We start from the raw sequence: 16,664 nt of genomic DNA, 5'->3' as shown, positions 1-16,664 counted from the left end.
TCTAGAGAGATACCAGTTGATGTTTCTCATCCTCTTGGATGGCTTTACTTAGAGATTTCCTGAGGGCTTTAAGAAAAGCACTACTCTTGGAGGTCTAAAAATCTAACTGAGAGGAGAAACACGTTTTTTTCTCTCATCACACCTCGGTTCTTCCATGGTGAATACTTTCACATGAAACCCACGTTTAGCCCCATGTCTGAACAGACAGTTGACTCAAAGGAGCAATGAATAGCACCTGGCTGTTGGCCACTGGCTGGGAGGGACTGAGAGGAGGAAGACAGCCTTGTTTGCTGAACTCGGTCCAGCTCCCACTCTCCCTTCCCCTCTTCCTGCACCTCAGGCCATTCCCTTCCATACCACGTCCTGTCTAGACCCAGCTTTGCCCGCAGAGAACCCCAGCAACTGCCTCTGAGGCAGGTCAGCCAGAATCCATGTGCTGGGCACTGTGCTGAAAACTGGTTTAACAGAACAGAGTGAGTAATGGTTCCCTGGGTGTCCATTTCAAGTTGCAAGGTAACTCTGACGCTAGGGAAAGATGTTAAAATACGGGGTGAGAGCTTCATCAACTTTGTGGCCCTGAGACCCTAAGTCTGAAAATAGAAAGGAAAAGAATATTTAAGGCATAAAAAAGAAAAGAATATTTAAGGAAAACTCCACTTGTAGTCACTTGGCCATTCACTTCATGTTTTCTCTACAAAGCAAAGCTTCTCTTTTTCTGAAGCAGATTGCCAGACCTTCCTTCTGCGGTGCCTCTGGGTGGGTTCGAACCACCAACCTTTCAGTTAGCAGTCAAGCACTAAACTGTACCACCCAGGGACTTCAGATCTCCCCTTAGTCATTCCCAAATTTTAAAATAAAAATCCTCAAGAGAATTGGGAGCTGGGAAAGGAAAACTAAATAAATAAACACTGACTCTGTGGGAGGATTTTAGGACAGTACTTTAATTTTTTTTTTTTTCCTCTACAAATGTAAATGTTTCTAGGTTTGTAAATTTACAAGAACAATCTGGGCCAGTGGCACCTTGCTTTCTTCTAATCTCCTGTGCCTTCATCTGAGGCCTGGGGTCAAGGATGAGAGGGTTCTGTGGGGTGAACCATTTGCCGTCGAGTAGATTCCGACTCATGGTGACCCTGCGTGTGCCAGAGTGGAACTGTTCTCCATAGGGTTTTCAGTGGCTGATTTTTCATAAGTAGATCACCAGGCCTTTCTTTCAAGGCACTTCCGGGTGCACTCGAACACCCAAACTTTTGGTTAGCAGCCAAGCGCATTATCCGTTTGCACCACAGAGACTCCTGTGTGGGATGGGAGGTGGTGTAATCTCCATCAGCATCAGAATGTAAGGAACTTATTTTTTAAAGTACTGTTTCCTGGGACCTGCCCCAGAATTGCCTTAAGGTATTTTTTAAAAGCTGCTGCACAAGATTCTGATGTGCAACTATTTGAGAATCACTGCTCTAGAGTGGAGGTACACCATAAGCTCCGTGGGGCCCAGGACCATGGTATTTGCTCACTGTTGTATCCCCAGCATGGGCCTGGCACACAGAGGGTGCCCAATATAGATGTGTTCATAAATTTACATATTAGGACACAATCTTTATCTTAGTTTTCATCTAAACACCATCCTCTAATACTTAGCTGATCATGTAGCAAGCGGTTCTTAACTTGAGGGGAAGGAAAGAGGGACAGGGATTGCTTTGAGAAACTGAAGAAAACGAATGCAAGTTAGGAGCCTTGATGGCACACTGGTTAAGAGCTCGGCTGCTAACCGAAAGGTCAGCTGTTCGAACCCACCAGCCACTTCGAAGGAGAAAGATGTGGCAGCCTGCTTACATAAAGATCACAGCCTTGGAAACCCTGTGGGGCAGTTCTACTCTGTTCTATAGGGGCCGCTATGAGTTGGAATTGACTCCATGGCAATGGTTAATGCCAGCTAATAGACATAAAATTTGGCCTACACTTTCAGGGGGTTCAGAGCCTCCCTAAAGCTCTTGTAGGGATTCCAGTCTGTCACCCACGAGTGTTTTGTAATGCCCTTCTGTGTCCCAGCAGGGAACCAGGACTGCAATGGAGCCAATTATGAGCCCAGGTTTGGCGAGTTTTCTAGCTAGGAGATGTCTTATGAATTTTCTTGCCCCCTCTCCTCAGACTTACATAAAAAAAAAAGACCTCCTAAATTTGGCCTGCATGGGAGAAAACGGGATTTGAATGAGATTTGGAGCTCTTATCACCTTCTGGCTCTGTAACCAAAATGTAATTATGTTTTATCACTCCAACTAGTGATAAAGATCAGGGCTCTTATCCCCAGAAGGCTGAGCAGGGAACTTGAAATGTGTCCATGATACAATCATCACTTATGTAAGTGCATCTGGGACAAGTAGAAAGAGGTGGTAGAGGTTGAGGAAGGGGAGTTAAAACAGTCTGGTGACTGCTCAAGATGGCGCCTGGCTTTGCAGACAAATTTAAAGGCCCTCGAGGGTCCCTGCCCTTTAGTTCACAAAACAGGGTTAGATGATGCCACGACTAGTGCTCCTAAGATGGATACAGACCAGAGATGACATGCTAGGCAGATTTTTACTCGTGAAACCTGGCCTGAGAATCTAGGAATCCGGGACCAGCCCCAAGCAAGCCCCATCACTTCTCTGAGCCACCATTTTCTTAGAATGCAAAATGGCAGAGGGTGGAGATTGGGGAAAGCAAGCTATGTTCATTCATAAGGGCCATTTAAGAGCCTACTTACCAAATGAAAGGAAATATTAAAAGCCCAAAGCTGCATTTCCCATACTCATAAGGGACACTGGCATTTCTTGCTCACTACTCCTGTTGGGGCAGGTCTAATGGTGTGACAGTGATTTACTGTCACTGTTATTATTCCTTTGGTCCTTCTAATGTTTACCATTTATCGCTGTGTTTCAAGTGCAAGAGAGTTAACTCTATATTATCCACTAGTAAATTTCTATAATTATTTGTAATTCTCCAGACCCTCCTCTTCCACCCATCAGTCAGTTTCCTGACCACCAGCAGCAGGAAGCTTTAGCCAGACAGGCTTTGAGGGCCTGAAGCTTAAAAAAACGGGTATTCTTGACTGAGTTCTGAAGCCTATTGGCTTTGAGTACTAACCTTTGTAGTAGTCGCTGTTTTGTATTAATTACACCACTTCTTCATCCCATTAATTTGAACAGTTCAGGAGCCGACTCTGTAATCATTGCATTTTCTTTAAATACACAGTAGCTTTTTGTATAACTGCCTTATTTCTCCCTCAAGATCCTAGGGTGCTAACCAAAAGGTTGGAGGTTCAAGTCCAACCAGAGGCACCACGGAAGAAAGGCCTGGTGATCTTCTTTTGAAAACTCAGTGTTGAAAACCCCATGGCGTACAGTTCTACTCCGACACACAGGCAGTCACCATGAGTTGGAATCGACTCCATGGCTCCTCGTTAAGGTCCTAACTGACGAGAATACTTGAGGAAGAAGTAATATTTTAAAACATATAGTCTACATGAACTAAAATCCATTTCTCCTAATTAGGTTTTCATCCTCTTTTTATTCCAGGTATTACCAAAACATTTCAGGATCTGCATCTGAAATTCTACGGCAGTTGGTGATCAGTCGGGAGGCTCGGAGTGGACCTCTGACTGCTGACCTGTAAGTAGAGTTTACGTGATTTGCTTTAAGGTTTTGCTATGGTCAGTGCCAACCTGGGTCTGATTTTCTAAATCCTTGCATGTAAGGATGCACAGTGAGAAATTATTCTTTCTGCTACACCCCTCATAGCTCAGCTACTAGCCAATCAATCAGTCTCGGTCCACAAAAAACTTTATCAAGTTCAGGAAGGATTGTTTCCTGTTTCATAATCTGATTTTGTGTGTGTGTGTGTGCTTTTTCCCCCCTCTTTTGTCTAATCTTAAAATTACAAAAGCCATAAATTCTTGTTATTTTAAGAACTTGAACCTCTTTTGAATTAGCTACATGATGGCATAAAGTAAATAGTGAAGGCCTTCTTTCTTTCTCCCCACCGCTAAAATCCCATCTACTCTCCCTCCCACATTTAACCACATTGAACAGCCACGATGCTACAAAAGACCTTTGTAAGTGAATTTTGAGAAACTGGGCGAGACAGACCACTCTCTGGGAATCAGAACTAACATTTTCAGATTCATTCATTCATTCAACAGATATAATTTGTGCATCTAAGCACAGACCAGGCACTATGCTAGTAAGGGGAGATATGGGAAATGAGGAAAGCACAGCCCCTGTCCTCAAAGGTCACCATCTAGAGCAGGACACAGACCAGGCAGCAGGCAGGCACAGTCAAGTGAGATGAGTTCCCTGATGGAGAAGGACTGGGGCACTAGGATAGTACATCGGAGGGGAACCTGAGCCCACCTGAAGAGAAGAGAAGACCACAAAAGCCTGCCCAGAGAGGCGGTATCCAAGGAAGCCTCAGCACAGTACCAGGTTGGGAGAGCAGCACGTTCCTAGAGCCTACAGCGACCATGAGATATCTTCAGAATGCCTAGCAACCGTTATGGCTGAAGTGGAGAGTGTCTAGCTCAATTTTAAGAATGCTGCAACACACCAAATAACAAGCATAGTCCGATTTTAAAATAACAAACAAGAAAAAAAAGAATGTATGAAACATAAATTTTATTGCCAAAAGATTTTCTATCAGGTTCCTCTAAACTATGATCCACCCTTTCATTGCTGTTGTTATTTGCTGTCAAGTTGACTCTGACTCATGGTGACCTTATATATAACAGTATGAAACCATCTTCAAGTTCACTGGCATGTTTGAGCCCATTGTTGTAGCTATCGTGTCGATCCATCTCATGGAGGGTTTCCTTCACTTTCACTGACCCTCTACTTGACCAAACACGATGTCCTTTTCTAGCAATTGGTCTTTTCTGATGATGTATCCAAAGTAAGCAAGCTAAAGTCTCACCATTACAATCTAATTTACAAAGATTACATATACACAAAGTTTGTCTGAAGTCTTTGTGCAAATCACCTATTTGTAGAATCGTTTAAAAAAAAAAAATCAGTATCATTAATAACATTTTTTCTAAGCCAGCTAAGGTGAAAGTTTCTCCAACATTGTTTGACCGTCCACCTCAAATCCCCAGGTTAAATATTGGACTAGGATTCATGACTCCTCACCTGGAGACGATTCTTTAAGTTTCATTTTCTCCTGCACATGAGATATCCTAAACCAGTCCCTGATCAACAATGAAGTTGTTACTTCCAGAGAAGAACCAACGGGGAATGAGTCAGCCTTCCGGGGTGAATGAGCTCACCTTTCCACAAACACTAGTGATTTCAGAAGTATCTTAGTTTCCCAAGGCTTGTTTTACCATAACAAAATAGCACAAAGTAGGTTGCTTTAAACAACAGAAATGTATTGTCTCACAGTTCTGAAGGCATCAACACTGCCGTGCTCCCTCTGAAGTCTCCAGGAGAAGATCCTTCCTGGTCTCTTCCAGGTGTTGGTAGTCTTTCTTGGCTTACTTGGCGTGTAGATGCATCTTCACATGGCCGGCTTCCCCTCGTGTCTCTGTGTCTGTTTTCTTTTATAAGGCAAGCACTCTTATAGGATTAGTGCCCATTCTACTCTGCATGTTAACTGATAACGCTTCAAAGGCCGTATTTCCAAACAAGGTCACCTTCACAGGTACTAGGGATTAGGACTTCAACACATATCTTTTTGGGGGTCACCATTCTATTCATAACAAGGAGCCATAGTACCCCTCACTTTCAACAAATCTCCCTCACCTGGGTGGGGTGAGAAATCCCACCAGCAGAGAGAAGTGGGGATTTCAGAAGGTGCAGGCTGGAGAAAGCAAAGGAAACTTCTCTCATTCACAATTTTGCCAAGGTCTGCCCCAGTAGGAAGAATAGTCTTTTGGGATATTGCACAGTTCTCAGTCACTTAGAGTTTCAGGATTCTATTGGTCACTTCATGGTCATTTTTTTCTGATTTTAGTTTATTTGTACATGAGCTTCCCACTCTTCTTAGTATTTGGTTTCTCTACGGTGTGTTACAGTCGCTTGTCTACAGCTCTTATCACAAGTCAGTTTTAAAATTGGAACGTGTGCCTTTACCATTTCTCACAGGACTTGGGGAGATTTTGCATACGGTAAAAAAACCCGGTTGCTCCTGACTCAGCACCGACTCATGGCAACCCCGCATGTGTCAGAGTTGAACGGTGCTCCATTGGATTTTCAGTGACTGACTTTTTGGAAATAGATTACATGGCCTTTGTTCCAAGGTACCTCCAGGTGAATGCAAACCTCCAACCCGCTGGTTAGCATGTAAACAGCTTGCACCACTCAGGGACTGCTTGCATACTGTAGACACTGAATAATATTTGTTGAATGACTGAATGAATGAATGAATAGATGGATCATTAGATACAGTCTCTGAGCCTACAGTTCGTTTGCTTTAATGCTGTCTTCAAACAATGATTATTAGTGTTGTTTTTTCCTCACTTGCCTTCCCCTGCCTTCACAAGTGGAAATAAGTCAGTGTTGGGGAGAGGGACTGACAGCAAGATGTAATTATCTGATGACAGGAGACTTACTTCTTTCCCCAAAGAGATTGTTTTTGTTGCTGTTGTTGTTGGTTGTTATGGAGTTGGCCCCAAGTCATAGCGATTTTATGTTTAGCAGAATGAAATGTTGCCCAGTCCTGTGCCATCTTCATGATCGCTGGTACATGACTGAGGTAGGAAGTAGGAGACAGTGAATAGCATAAAAATGTCCCAGATAAGGCCACTGTTCCATGTGAACACCATTTTGGGAGCAGAGAGGGAAGGGTGATGGAACTTAATGAGTTTCTGGTTGGAACTTACTGAGCTTCAGGGCTGATGGGACATCCAAGGACCTTTATCTAGAAAACAAGGGCAATGTAAGTTTGTGGACCAAGAGAGAGATAGAGAGGTGGGGAGAGAGATTTTCAGAGTCATAGCCTGCAGGTAGTAATTAAAACCATGACAGTCGATGAAGCCACCCAGAAAGATTGTCTAGAGAGAGACAGCAGTGGTTTGATAGCACCCTCAGAATGTATATATAGAGAGTTCTCCCAGTGAATCACAAGAGAAGGGCCCTCCCACAAAGGAAGAAATCTGCACACCACTTCTAATGAGGGTTTGTGAGAGCTTGCGTATTAACTAATGTGTGTGTCTATCTGTTGCTCTTGCCCCTTATTTCTTCAGACCTATTTTGTTTCTTTTCCTGTCCTCTCTGTTGAGGGCTCTGCCCAAGCCCTTCCTGCGGGCTTGCCTTACCCATCTCTGCCTGTGGGCATGTATTTGACCCCCAGCTGCCTGCCCAGGGGTCTCATACAACAGTACTTTCCTTCTGGGCCATTGTCTTCATCAGCCAACAAGAGCTGATGTGACTAGACAGGGGGAGGTCAGGATTGGCCTCCCAAATGACCGAAGGGAAGTCAGGGCTCTTTCAGAATTGGGCAGCTGAGACTCAGGTGCCATGGAGCATCATCTAGACAGATCATCAGTAAAGGGCCCGATTGCGGGAGGAAAAAAATATACCTCTTCTGCCCTAACCCCCCTACTTGAACCACTGTTTCCTGATGGTCTTCCCATGCTATCTGCTCTCTTGAGTAGGCTTGGCAAAATTTTAGGGTTCCACTGTCAGCCTAGAAGGGGAGGATGGATGAGCTAGGCACAGATTGGCAGCAGCCCCGACAGAGCCTCTTCTCTCTGGACCCCACCATCCAAGGTCATTCAGATGGGACCATGTTTACGCCAGGACTGAATCTCCCTAATTTGCTCTGCTTAGTATAAAGCAGGGGTCCCTGAGTGGTGCAAACAGTTAAAGTGCTCAGGTGCTAACCAAAAGGATGGAGGTTCAAGTCCACCCAGAGGTACCTTGGAAGAAAGGCCTGGCAAGCCACTTCCAAAAAACCAGTCATTGAAAACCCTATGGAGCACAGTTCTACTCAGAAACACATGGGAGTCACCAGCAACTGTGCGATGCAGAAGTAAATAAATTAGTAAAAAATTTAAAAATTGTGTAGGGGCCCTGTCTGGAGCAAAGGAGATTGAAGAAAAACAAAAGCACAAGGGAAAGATTAGTTCAAAGGACTAACGGACCACAACTACCCCAGCCTCCACCAGGAGCGCAACCATGTATATGAGACTAAATGGGCACACCAGCCCGAGGGCAAGGACAAGAAGGTAGGAGGGGACAGGAAAGCTCGACAAATGGAAATGGGGAACCCAAGGTGGAGAAGAGGAGAGTGTTGACATGTCACAGGGTTGGCAACCAATGTCACAAACCAATACGTGTATTAATTGTTGAATGGGAAATTAATTCTGTAAACTTTCACCTAAAGCACACACACACACACACACACACACAAAATGATGTAAGGGGCTTTCATTCATTTCTCTTTTATTTTCTAAGCATACCTAAATATATCTTTTCCTCTAAGCCCTCTCTTTGCCTTTTTTTTTTTTTTTCCTTTTCTCCCTGTCCCTTTTTTCCCAGTTCTTTCTTTAGCAGAAAACCTGGATCTTTCTTTGACTTGTCTGTTAGCAGAAGAGGCTCTCAGAGGTCTAGAAGCTTCCTCCTTCTTCTCTGCATGCTCCCCTCCCCCGCCCCACAGTTTTTTAATGAGCTTTTGAGATTCTTATTTTTTTTTTTTGAGATTCCAGCTCTTTTCAAGGACACACTTCCACACATTCCTGTTTGTGTTCAGTGAGTAGTCAGGAGGGAGAGGCCAGTTTTCTCACAGATACCCAAAATGCCGAGGACACCTGAATCTGTGGTTTTTATGAAAATTGCTGTTTACATAAAATGAGAGGGGAGAAATTCGGAAGGCAAGAGAAAAGAGCTGTGAATCCATGAATGGCCTCGTTGGGGTGTTCCAAATGAATGGTGGCCGCTAGCCAGTGTAGGTGCCTTTCCAACTGTGTTTCATTAATTTCTGTCAGTTTTACTCCTCAAGGGCTTGGAGAGAAAGATAATTTTCCTCTGACATGTAAAAGAAGTGCTTTGAGTCGCAAGCACCCAGCAGGCTTTGCCTTTGCTTTAGAACCACATAAATGGGCAGTTTTATAACCACTGTGGGCCAATATTTTTGGAGTCAGTTGCAGCTCCAGATGGAGTGGAAAGAGAAGGCTATTTTTTTTCTTCCTCCTTCCTTGAGTTATGTAGAACAAGCCTCCCTGGACACACTGGACAAAGTGCTCAGTCTCCTGTTGAGTTCAGTGTCAAGTGCCCAAAGTCAGATCTGAAGGGGTCTTTCTTCAACTTGGATTCAACTCAGAAGGTCTTGAATCTACTCTCTCTCCCAGGAACCTCACCTCAAGGAGGCAGCTCTCGGGCCTCGCCTCATCATGGGGCTTGAGAAGGGAAATACACAGTGAACCTGGGAATAGCCCAAATTTGGTTAGGGATTAAGGGGGCACTGGGGCGCAGATCCTCCGTGATCTTCCCAACATTCAGGAAACCTTCATGGTAAGGAAGATAAGAAGACATTCCAGCCTCACCCTGGGCAGAAACTGTGGCCAGATGATGGAGTTTCCCTGTCCAGGCAACTACACCTGACTGAAAGAGCGTGGAAACCCTGGTTGCATATTGGTTAAGAGCTATGGCTGCTAACCAAAAGGTCAGCAGTTCAAATCCAACAGGTGCTTCTTGGAAACTCTATGGAGCAGTTCTACTCTGTCCTATAGGGTCGCTATGAGTCAGAATCAACACAGCGGCAACAGGCTTGCGTAACTTCCTGCCTAACGTGGCTTCTGACAGGAAGAGATGTGACAGGTATACAAGCCAAGAGGGATGCCACAGCAGGGAGAAAAGGAGACAGTCATGCCAAGGGTTCTCATTTCCAGCTTTCCAGTCTTATGCTCCAAGAGACATTAGTGTGTATCATGGATTGAATTATGTCCCCCCCAAAATGTGTGTATCAACTTGTTTAGGCCATGATTCCCAGGATTGTGCGGTTGTCCTCCATTTTGTGATTCTAGCTTTATATTAAAGAGAATTAGGGTGGGATTGTAACACCCTTACCCAGGTCACATTCCTGATCCAATGTAAAGGAGTTTCCCTGGGGTGTGGCCTTTACCACCTTTTTTCTCTCAAGAGATAATAGGAAAGGGGAGCTAGGACAGAGGGAAGACCTTATACCACCAAGAAAGCAATGCTGGGAGCAGAGCACATTCTCTGGACCTGGGGTCCCTGCTCCCAGAAGCTCCTAGTCTAGGGGAAGGTTGATGAGAAGGCCTACAGACAGAGAAAGCCTTCCCCTGAAGCTGACACCCTGAATATGGACTTTTAGCCTATTTTACTGTGAAGAAATAAATTTCTGTTTGTTAAAGCCATCCACTTGTAGTATTTCTGTTATAGAAGCACTGGATGACTAAGACAGTGTGTATGCAATAAAGAGAAAAGAATGATCATGCTACTTAGCTTTGAACCACAATCGTCAAAAGTCTTACCTGTAATTCTAACTGTGATGGGATTTGTACAGTTAAAGGACCCGAACTCAGCTCCTTCCAGACTCTGCTTAGAGATGTCCAACAAAATTAAGTTGTGAACATTTTTCACTACTCCATGTGACAGTACTCCAGTAAGATTTAAGTAAAACAAACTCTCAATCTGGGGGGAAAAAAAAAATCCGAGACATTTTCTTTCCTACTATTCTCTTATCCCAGCTCCTGCTTAAGCCCAAATTAAATCTAGATTTTTTAAAATCTATTTTTACTAGAGGACAAGGCAGATCTACATTCCCCAAAGCAGATATGTTAGGCCAAACTTATTACTTCTCCCCACCTCCCTTTTGTTAATTCAAAACAAAATGCCTATCATTCACTCTAACACCAGCCTTTAAAAAGCTGGAGACAAATGGAATCTGAATATTCACGCCAATGTGGTACAAACGAGCTGTGATTTCAGGATGTTGGCTCTTTCGCTGACAGGGAAAAGGAGCAGTTGACTGGTTTAATATCTTTGGCTGGAACCCCTTTGTCAGAGTAGGATGGAGCAGGCCAACAGTAATATTGAGGCCTGTTATTTAATGACCAAAATTGATATATCATGGAATGGGGCATCCTGAGTGTGGGGAAAAGTATGTTTGTCATAGCCAGCAGATGGGGGGTGGGGGCAGAGGATGAGTGCAAACACATGTTGGGCCCTGGGGGAGAAGGACTAAGGAGCATTGTCTCTAAGTTCTTCAATGGCTTCATACCGTTAGTATATTCTCCCCTCGATTATGGATCTGATTTCATCACAGAATTATAAAATTTATAAATATAAAGACAATTGTTATAACGAGAGACTCTGGGAACGTGTCAAACCGCCTCCCCAGAATACTGGCTATTTGTTGTACATGGGGGTTGATGGGAGAGGCTTGTGATGGTCATGAACCCCATCTGTCCTTTTTCCTTTTCCTCAAACGTCCTTGTCCTGTTGTACATTAATTCATTCATTCTACAGATATGTATTGAATTGGAACTTCTCCATCCTGGGTGCTATATTAGCTGCTGGGCTGTGAAAGCCACTCCAGGGCTCCTTCCTTCTTTCCTATACAATGGATCCTTTCATTCAATGCAACGGAAAATTTGGTGAATCCAATAATGTTTTCATTGACGTAAATTGTGATTTCTGATACTGTTTGTTTATTTTTGATTGGTCTCATTCGGGCAGAGAGTATAATATTTTAAATTTCTCTGGCCTCTCATCACCTACCATACTTCATTATGTGGTTTATAGGCAAAAGGCTGCAATGTACTGGCTGCATTTACGATTCTACTTTCCTGCAAATTATTTTGAAGAGCGAAGCATAATTGCTCCCTATATTATTTGTTTCTTAAATTCTGGTTTTTATGTAGCAATTTTTTTTTTTTTTAAAGGGGGAAACACAACTGCAGTTTAAAAATTAAGAGCGAAATAAGGACGGGATGACCTTTTTTCAGGAATGCTCATAAGAATCAAAGGTAGTGACCGGAAGTGGATTTACCACCAAGCTGAGGGAGCTTAAGTCTCAGGGCCCCTCACTTACACAGGCCTCCACCCCAGTCCTAACTTTGTATGTTTCCTACTGTATCCTCTTTCTTTGAGAAGGCCTCCCAAACTGTCTGATCTCCAGGTTCCACAAAACCTGGATCCGCCCTGAGGCTGACGTAAACAGATACACCAAGGTGATTTGGCTTCACGTCTAAGCCGATTAAAGGAATCAAGCAAAGAAACAGGCAATGGGTGAAGAGTTGTCATTTATTTTTTTAAGGCTTTAGAATGAATTGTTTATTTTCCAAAACGAACCCCACTTAAAGTCATAAATCAGTTTTCCAAAGCACGAAGGAACAGAAACAGGAGGTTGAGCTCTACTTCATTAATAAACATCACATATTAACTTATCCTGACACCGCTCTGGCCAAACCCTGACAGGAAGTGGGTCCTAGTAAGGAGCGTTGGTAGAGATACACACATCCTTCCCAGCAGCCACTGGTCATATCCTCACGGAGGTTCTTGCCACCATCTGCCTTGTCTTATCCATTTGCAGGTCTGTATTTTTTTTAAGACATAGCATAGCACTAGGATTAAAAGCACAGGTTTGAGTATCAGGCTGCCTGGATATAAATCGCAGCTCTGCTGTTATACGAACTCTGTGACTTTGGGCAAAGCACTCCCCTTGTCTGGTCCTCGGTCTTTTTATCTGTGAAATGGGAACAAAAAGGACTGTCAAGAGGATTTAAATCTGTAAAGTTCTTAGAACAGTGCTTACTACATACTTTGTCTACATAAGCAGCGGCTCGACAAACGTCTCCATCTAGGCCATATGCTAGTGTGGCTTCCCTTGTGGGGTCTTCCTTGCTTCTCCTCACAGTCCCTAAACCGCTACATGCTCAGTCGTTAGAGAAGGCACTAGTATTCACAAATAGCAAAGTACCACCAACTGGGCGGCCTCTAAGGAGAGAACTGCGTTGTCTCGTGGTTCTGGAGTGTGAAGTCACAGCGTCGCCAGCGCCGTGCCGCCTCTGTCTGCTCCAGGGGAAGACCTCTTCTGGTCTCTCCCAGCTTCTGCTGGGTCCTGGCATTCCTTGGCCTGCAGCTGCAGTGTTGCTCCAAGCTCTGCCTTTGTCATCACATGGTCATCTTTCCTCTGTGTCTCTTCTCTTCTTTTGTAAGGACACCACTACAGTGGATTAGGAGCCACCCATCTTATGCTACTCTGACCTCGTGTTAACTAGTAACATCTTTAAAGACCCTATTTCCAAACAAGATCATGTTCACAGGTCTCAAGGGCCAGGACTCCAACATATCTCTTTGGAGGATGCAGTTCAATTCATAACAGGGGTAAGACAGGAACATTTGGCAGATGCACTAATGACCATAGCACTGGTATTATTGGGGACTCGGACTCTCAGGTCAGAGCTTTTCAATAAGTTCAACAGCAAATGTCTACCATCTGTAGCCAAATACTCGGCACTGTGAGCAGATACAAAAGAAGCTCTGGGGCCTGACACTGAGCAGCTTCAGACTTGCCCAAGACAAAGAAGGTCTGAAACATTTGAAGAGCAAAGCCATATACTATTGATCACAAAAAAAGAACAGTGCCAACGATGCTGTAGAAGCTGAAAGAGAATAATTCTGGGATAAAGGCTTAGGGAAGGCTTCACAGAGAAGATAACACAAGCTGGACTCTAGAAAAACATCTGGAATTTGCAGATGTGAAAGATGCTTCAGATTATGAGGGAAGAAGCAGGGACAAAGGCCCAAAAGCAGAAACGAGGTCAGGGTGGTTACAGGACTGAGCAGTTTGACCTGGGGATAAAAAGTGTTTGTGTATGACGGTTACCAGTTACAGCTGAGTTGACTCCAACTTATGATGACCGTGTGTGTCAGAGTAGAACAGTGCTCCACAGGGTTTTCAATGGCCAAAATTTTGGAAGTAGATCACCAGGTCTTTCTTCCAAAGCACCTCTGGGTATACTCAAACCACCAACATTTAGATTAGCAGCCAAGTGTGTTAACTGTTTGCACCACCCAGGGACTCCCATATGCAGGTTGGGGAGCAGAGATTACGTGACGCATGAGGTGGGACCATTTCATGGAGAGTCTCTGGGGTCTGCCGAGAAACAAGATGGTAACCTATGGGAGACAGACCATCCTTCTTCATTAATTCCCTCTAAAGCCAAGGCACCTAAACCTCCCACTCACCAGCCCTCACCAGCGATTCCTGTTCCCAAGATCAAGGGCCCTGGATGCTCAACAGCTTCCCAGCACAACAGGGCAGTCACTAGACAGAGACAGTAGCAAACCCTGGGCTGCTCCTGCATCCAATGTAAAGAATTTTTTATTACTCCTCCTGCTAAACAAGAATATCCAAGTTCAAGGGAAATAGCCTTTCACTGCTGGGGTCAACTCAGCCTTTTTTTCTGTGTAACATCTGGTTTTAAAATTCAGCTGAGACCCTGACTTAAATCTGTTTAACTTAAAAAGCAGCAAGAGAACATCTTGTTTTCATGAATGTCCAGGGTCTGTGTGTCAACAAATTAAAGGTCTCCTTGTGGTATGCAAAGTGGAAAAGCTGGTCGTGAGATGTTCTGCCACTGGGATACATTTATTGTGGACTGTTTGTTTCTTGGAATCATGAATCAGTATTTGAAAAACAAAGTGGACCAGCTTAGTTTCAATCAGCACATTTCTGCTTCATGGTGGGTGAGAAACATGTCTTTAGTGTCAGAGGCTCATGGGGTCATCAAGTAGATAGAATCTGGCCAGATGCCCTCACCCTGCTTCATCCTTAGCCACAAAGTTAACATCTTAAGTGGATTCCCTGCATCTGTAGACATTCTGGCAGACAGGATCCAAGACACCAGTATTTTTATGTTACTCATACAGCATCCAAGGTGAGAATAGCTCACCATCCCTCAAGGCTGACTAGCTACTCCTCAAGCACTTGTTTAGGGACAGAGGTGGGATGAGAGGAGTTTTATTTATCAGGGCCCAGAGGAGTGCGTTTCATTCTGTTACACACAGGGTTGCCATGAGTCGGAGCTGACTTGTAGGCAACCAGGAACAATAGTGAGTGGCCCATAGGAGTTGTCAATATATATTTCTCAAATGAATACAACCTCTAGTCTTATAAATTCATGTTCTCTTTATGAATGCATGTTTCTTTGTATATTAATATCATTCCTGTTTGAAATAGCTATTGCTGCCTGTATTGATTTCCTAGTCTGCCATAACAAAATACCACAAGATGGGTGGCTTATAAGAACAGAAACTTACTGTCTCACAGTTCTGGAGGCTAGGAGTCCAAATCAGGGTATTGGCCATGTCGATTCCTTCCAAGGGCCCTGATAGAGAAACTGTTCCATGTTCTCTCCAGCTTCTGGTGGCTCCTAGCAATCTTTGGTCTTCCTTGGCTTGTAGATGGGTCTTCACATGGTGTCTGTCTTCCCCCCACGTGTGTGTCTTCATATCTATTCTCTCCTTTTATAAAACACCATGAAGAAAGGATTAAAGTTCACCCTACTGCCATATGACCTCATTAACTTAACTGATAACATCTTCAAAGAAAGACCTCATTTCCAAACAATGTACATTTACAGGTATATGGATTAGGACTTCAACAATTTTTTTTTTTTTTTTTGGTGGGGGGTGAGGTGAAGGGTACAATTCAATCCATAAAAGTCACATTCACAGATACAGGGGTAAGGACATCAACATACCTTTTTGAGGAATACAATTCAATCCATAACACTGCCTGTGCCTTACTCTGACCCAAAGAAAACCAGTAGGCCATCCCTTTATTGTCTTATAACAGGCTGCTGTGTCTCCCCCTAGTTCTTATCCCAATTTGTATTTAATTTGATTGTCTGTCTCCATCATCAGACCATAAGCACCATCGGGGAAGGGCAGTTGTGTTCACGACTGCTATACCATATGGAGCAAGGGCCTACTACAAGAATGATACTTTGTAAATATTTGTTGAATGTTTCCATTGAAGTTCTTTATTGTGATGATGGTCTGTAGAGTCTCAGCCAGTCTTTGGTATTAAAAAAACCAAACCCAGTGCCATCGAGTCAATTCCAACTCATAACAACCCTATAGGACAGAGTAGAACTGTCCCATAGAGTTTCCAAGGAGTGCCTGGTGAATTTGAACTGCCGACCCTTTGGTTAGCAGCATTAGCACTTAACCACTACGCCACCAGGGTTTCCACTCTTAGGTATATCTGACTTTAAACACAATGAAGATCATAGAGCTCATAGTGCAGTTGAACATAACAGGGCCTTCCTGTGTGATGATGTAATCACATTCACTTGGCCATACACTCTTCCGGAGGTCTTGGTGGGATGGGTTAGTGTAACATCTCTATTTCTCAACTTAAAGTCAGGCCATTATCTCCCAATAGCTGGGCAAGGTTAATGTCCTTGCACATGGCAATAGTTTAGGATGTTTTTTCTAAATGGTTAACTCATTCCTGGTGAAATTAAATCTCTTACATTAGCCATATTAGCACTAAATTCTGGCCAACAAAGCAGCCTGGTAAAGGAAATCCAAGCAGCTGTGAGTCAGGAAAAAGATGCTTTGGGCGCCCAGTGACTATATACCTTAATATGCACTTCCATTGTCTAGCGGTCACCTTAGACCTTCCTGATGGACAAGCAAAATACAAACACTTCATCTTGAGTG

At 43.8% G+C, this 16,664-nt stretch overlaps 1 protein-coding gene across 3 annotated transcripts in view; it reads left to right on the top strand.

Moving 5' to 3' along the window:
• CALD1 (caldesmon 1) overlaps positions 1-16,664 on the top strand; it is a 237,819-nt gene that overhangs the window by 79,275 nt on the left and 141,880 nt on the right. For all 3 annotated transcript variants that reach the window (XM_064289694.1, XM_010600441.3, XM_023539965.2), the window contains exon 2: positions 3,549-3,641. The gene's annotated coding sequence lies outside the window, so the exon portion shown is untranslated. The remainder of the gene's footprint in view (positions 1-3,548; positions 3,642-16,664) is intronic.

Source organism: Loxodonta africana, chromosome 8 (genome assembly GCF_030014295.1).
Source record: "Loxodonta africana isolate mLoxAfr1 chromosome 8, mLoxAfr1.hap2, whole genome shotgun sequence".
Lineage (NCBI taxonomy): Eukaryota > Metazoa > Chordata > Mammalia > Proboscidea > Elephantidae > Loxodonta > Loxodonta africana.
The sequence above is the reverse complement of the archived record's forward strand: the minus strand, read 5'-3'. Positions and strand labels throughout refer to the sequence as shown.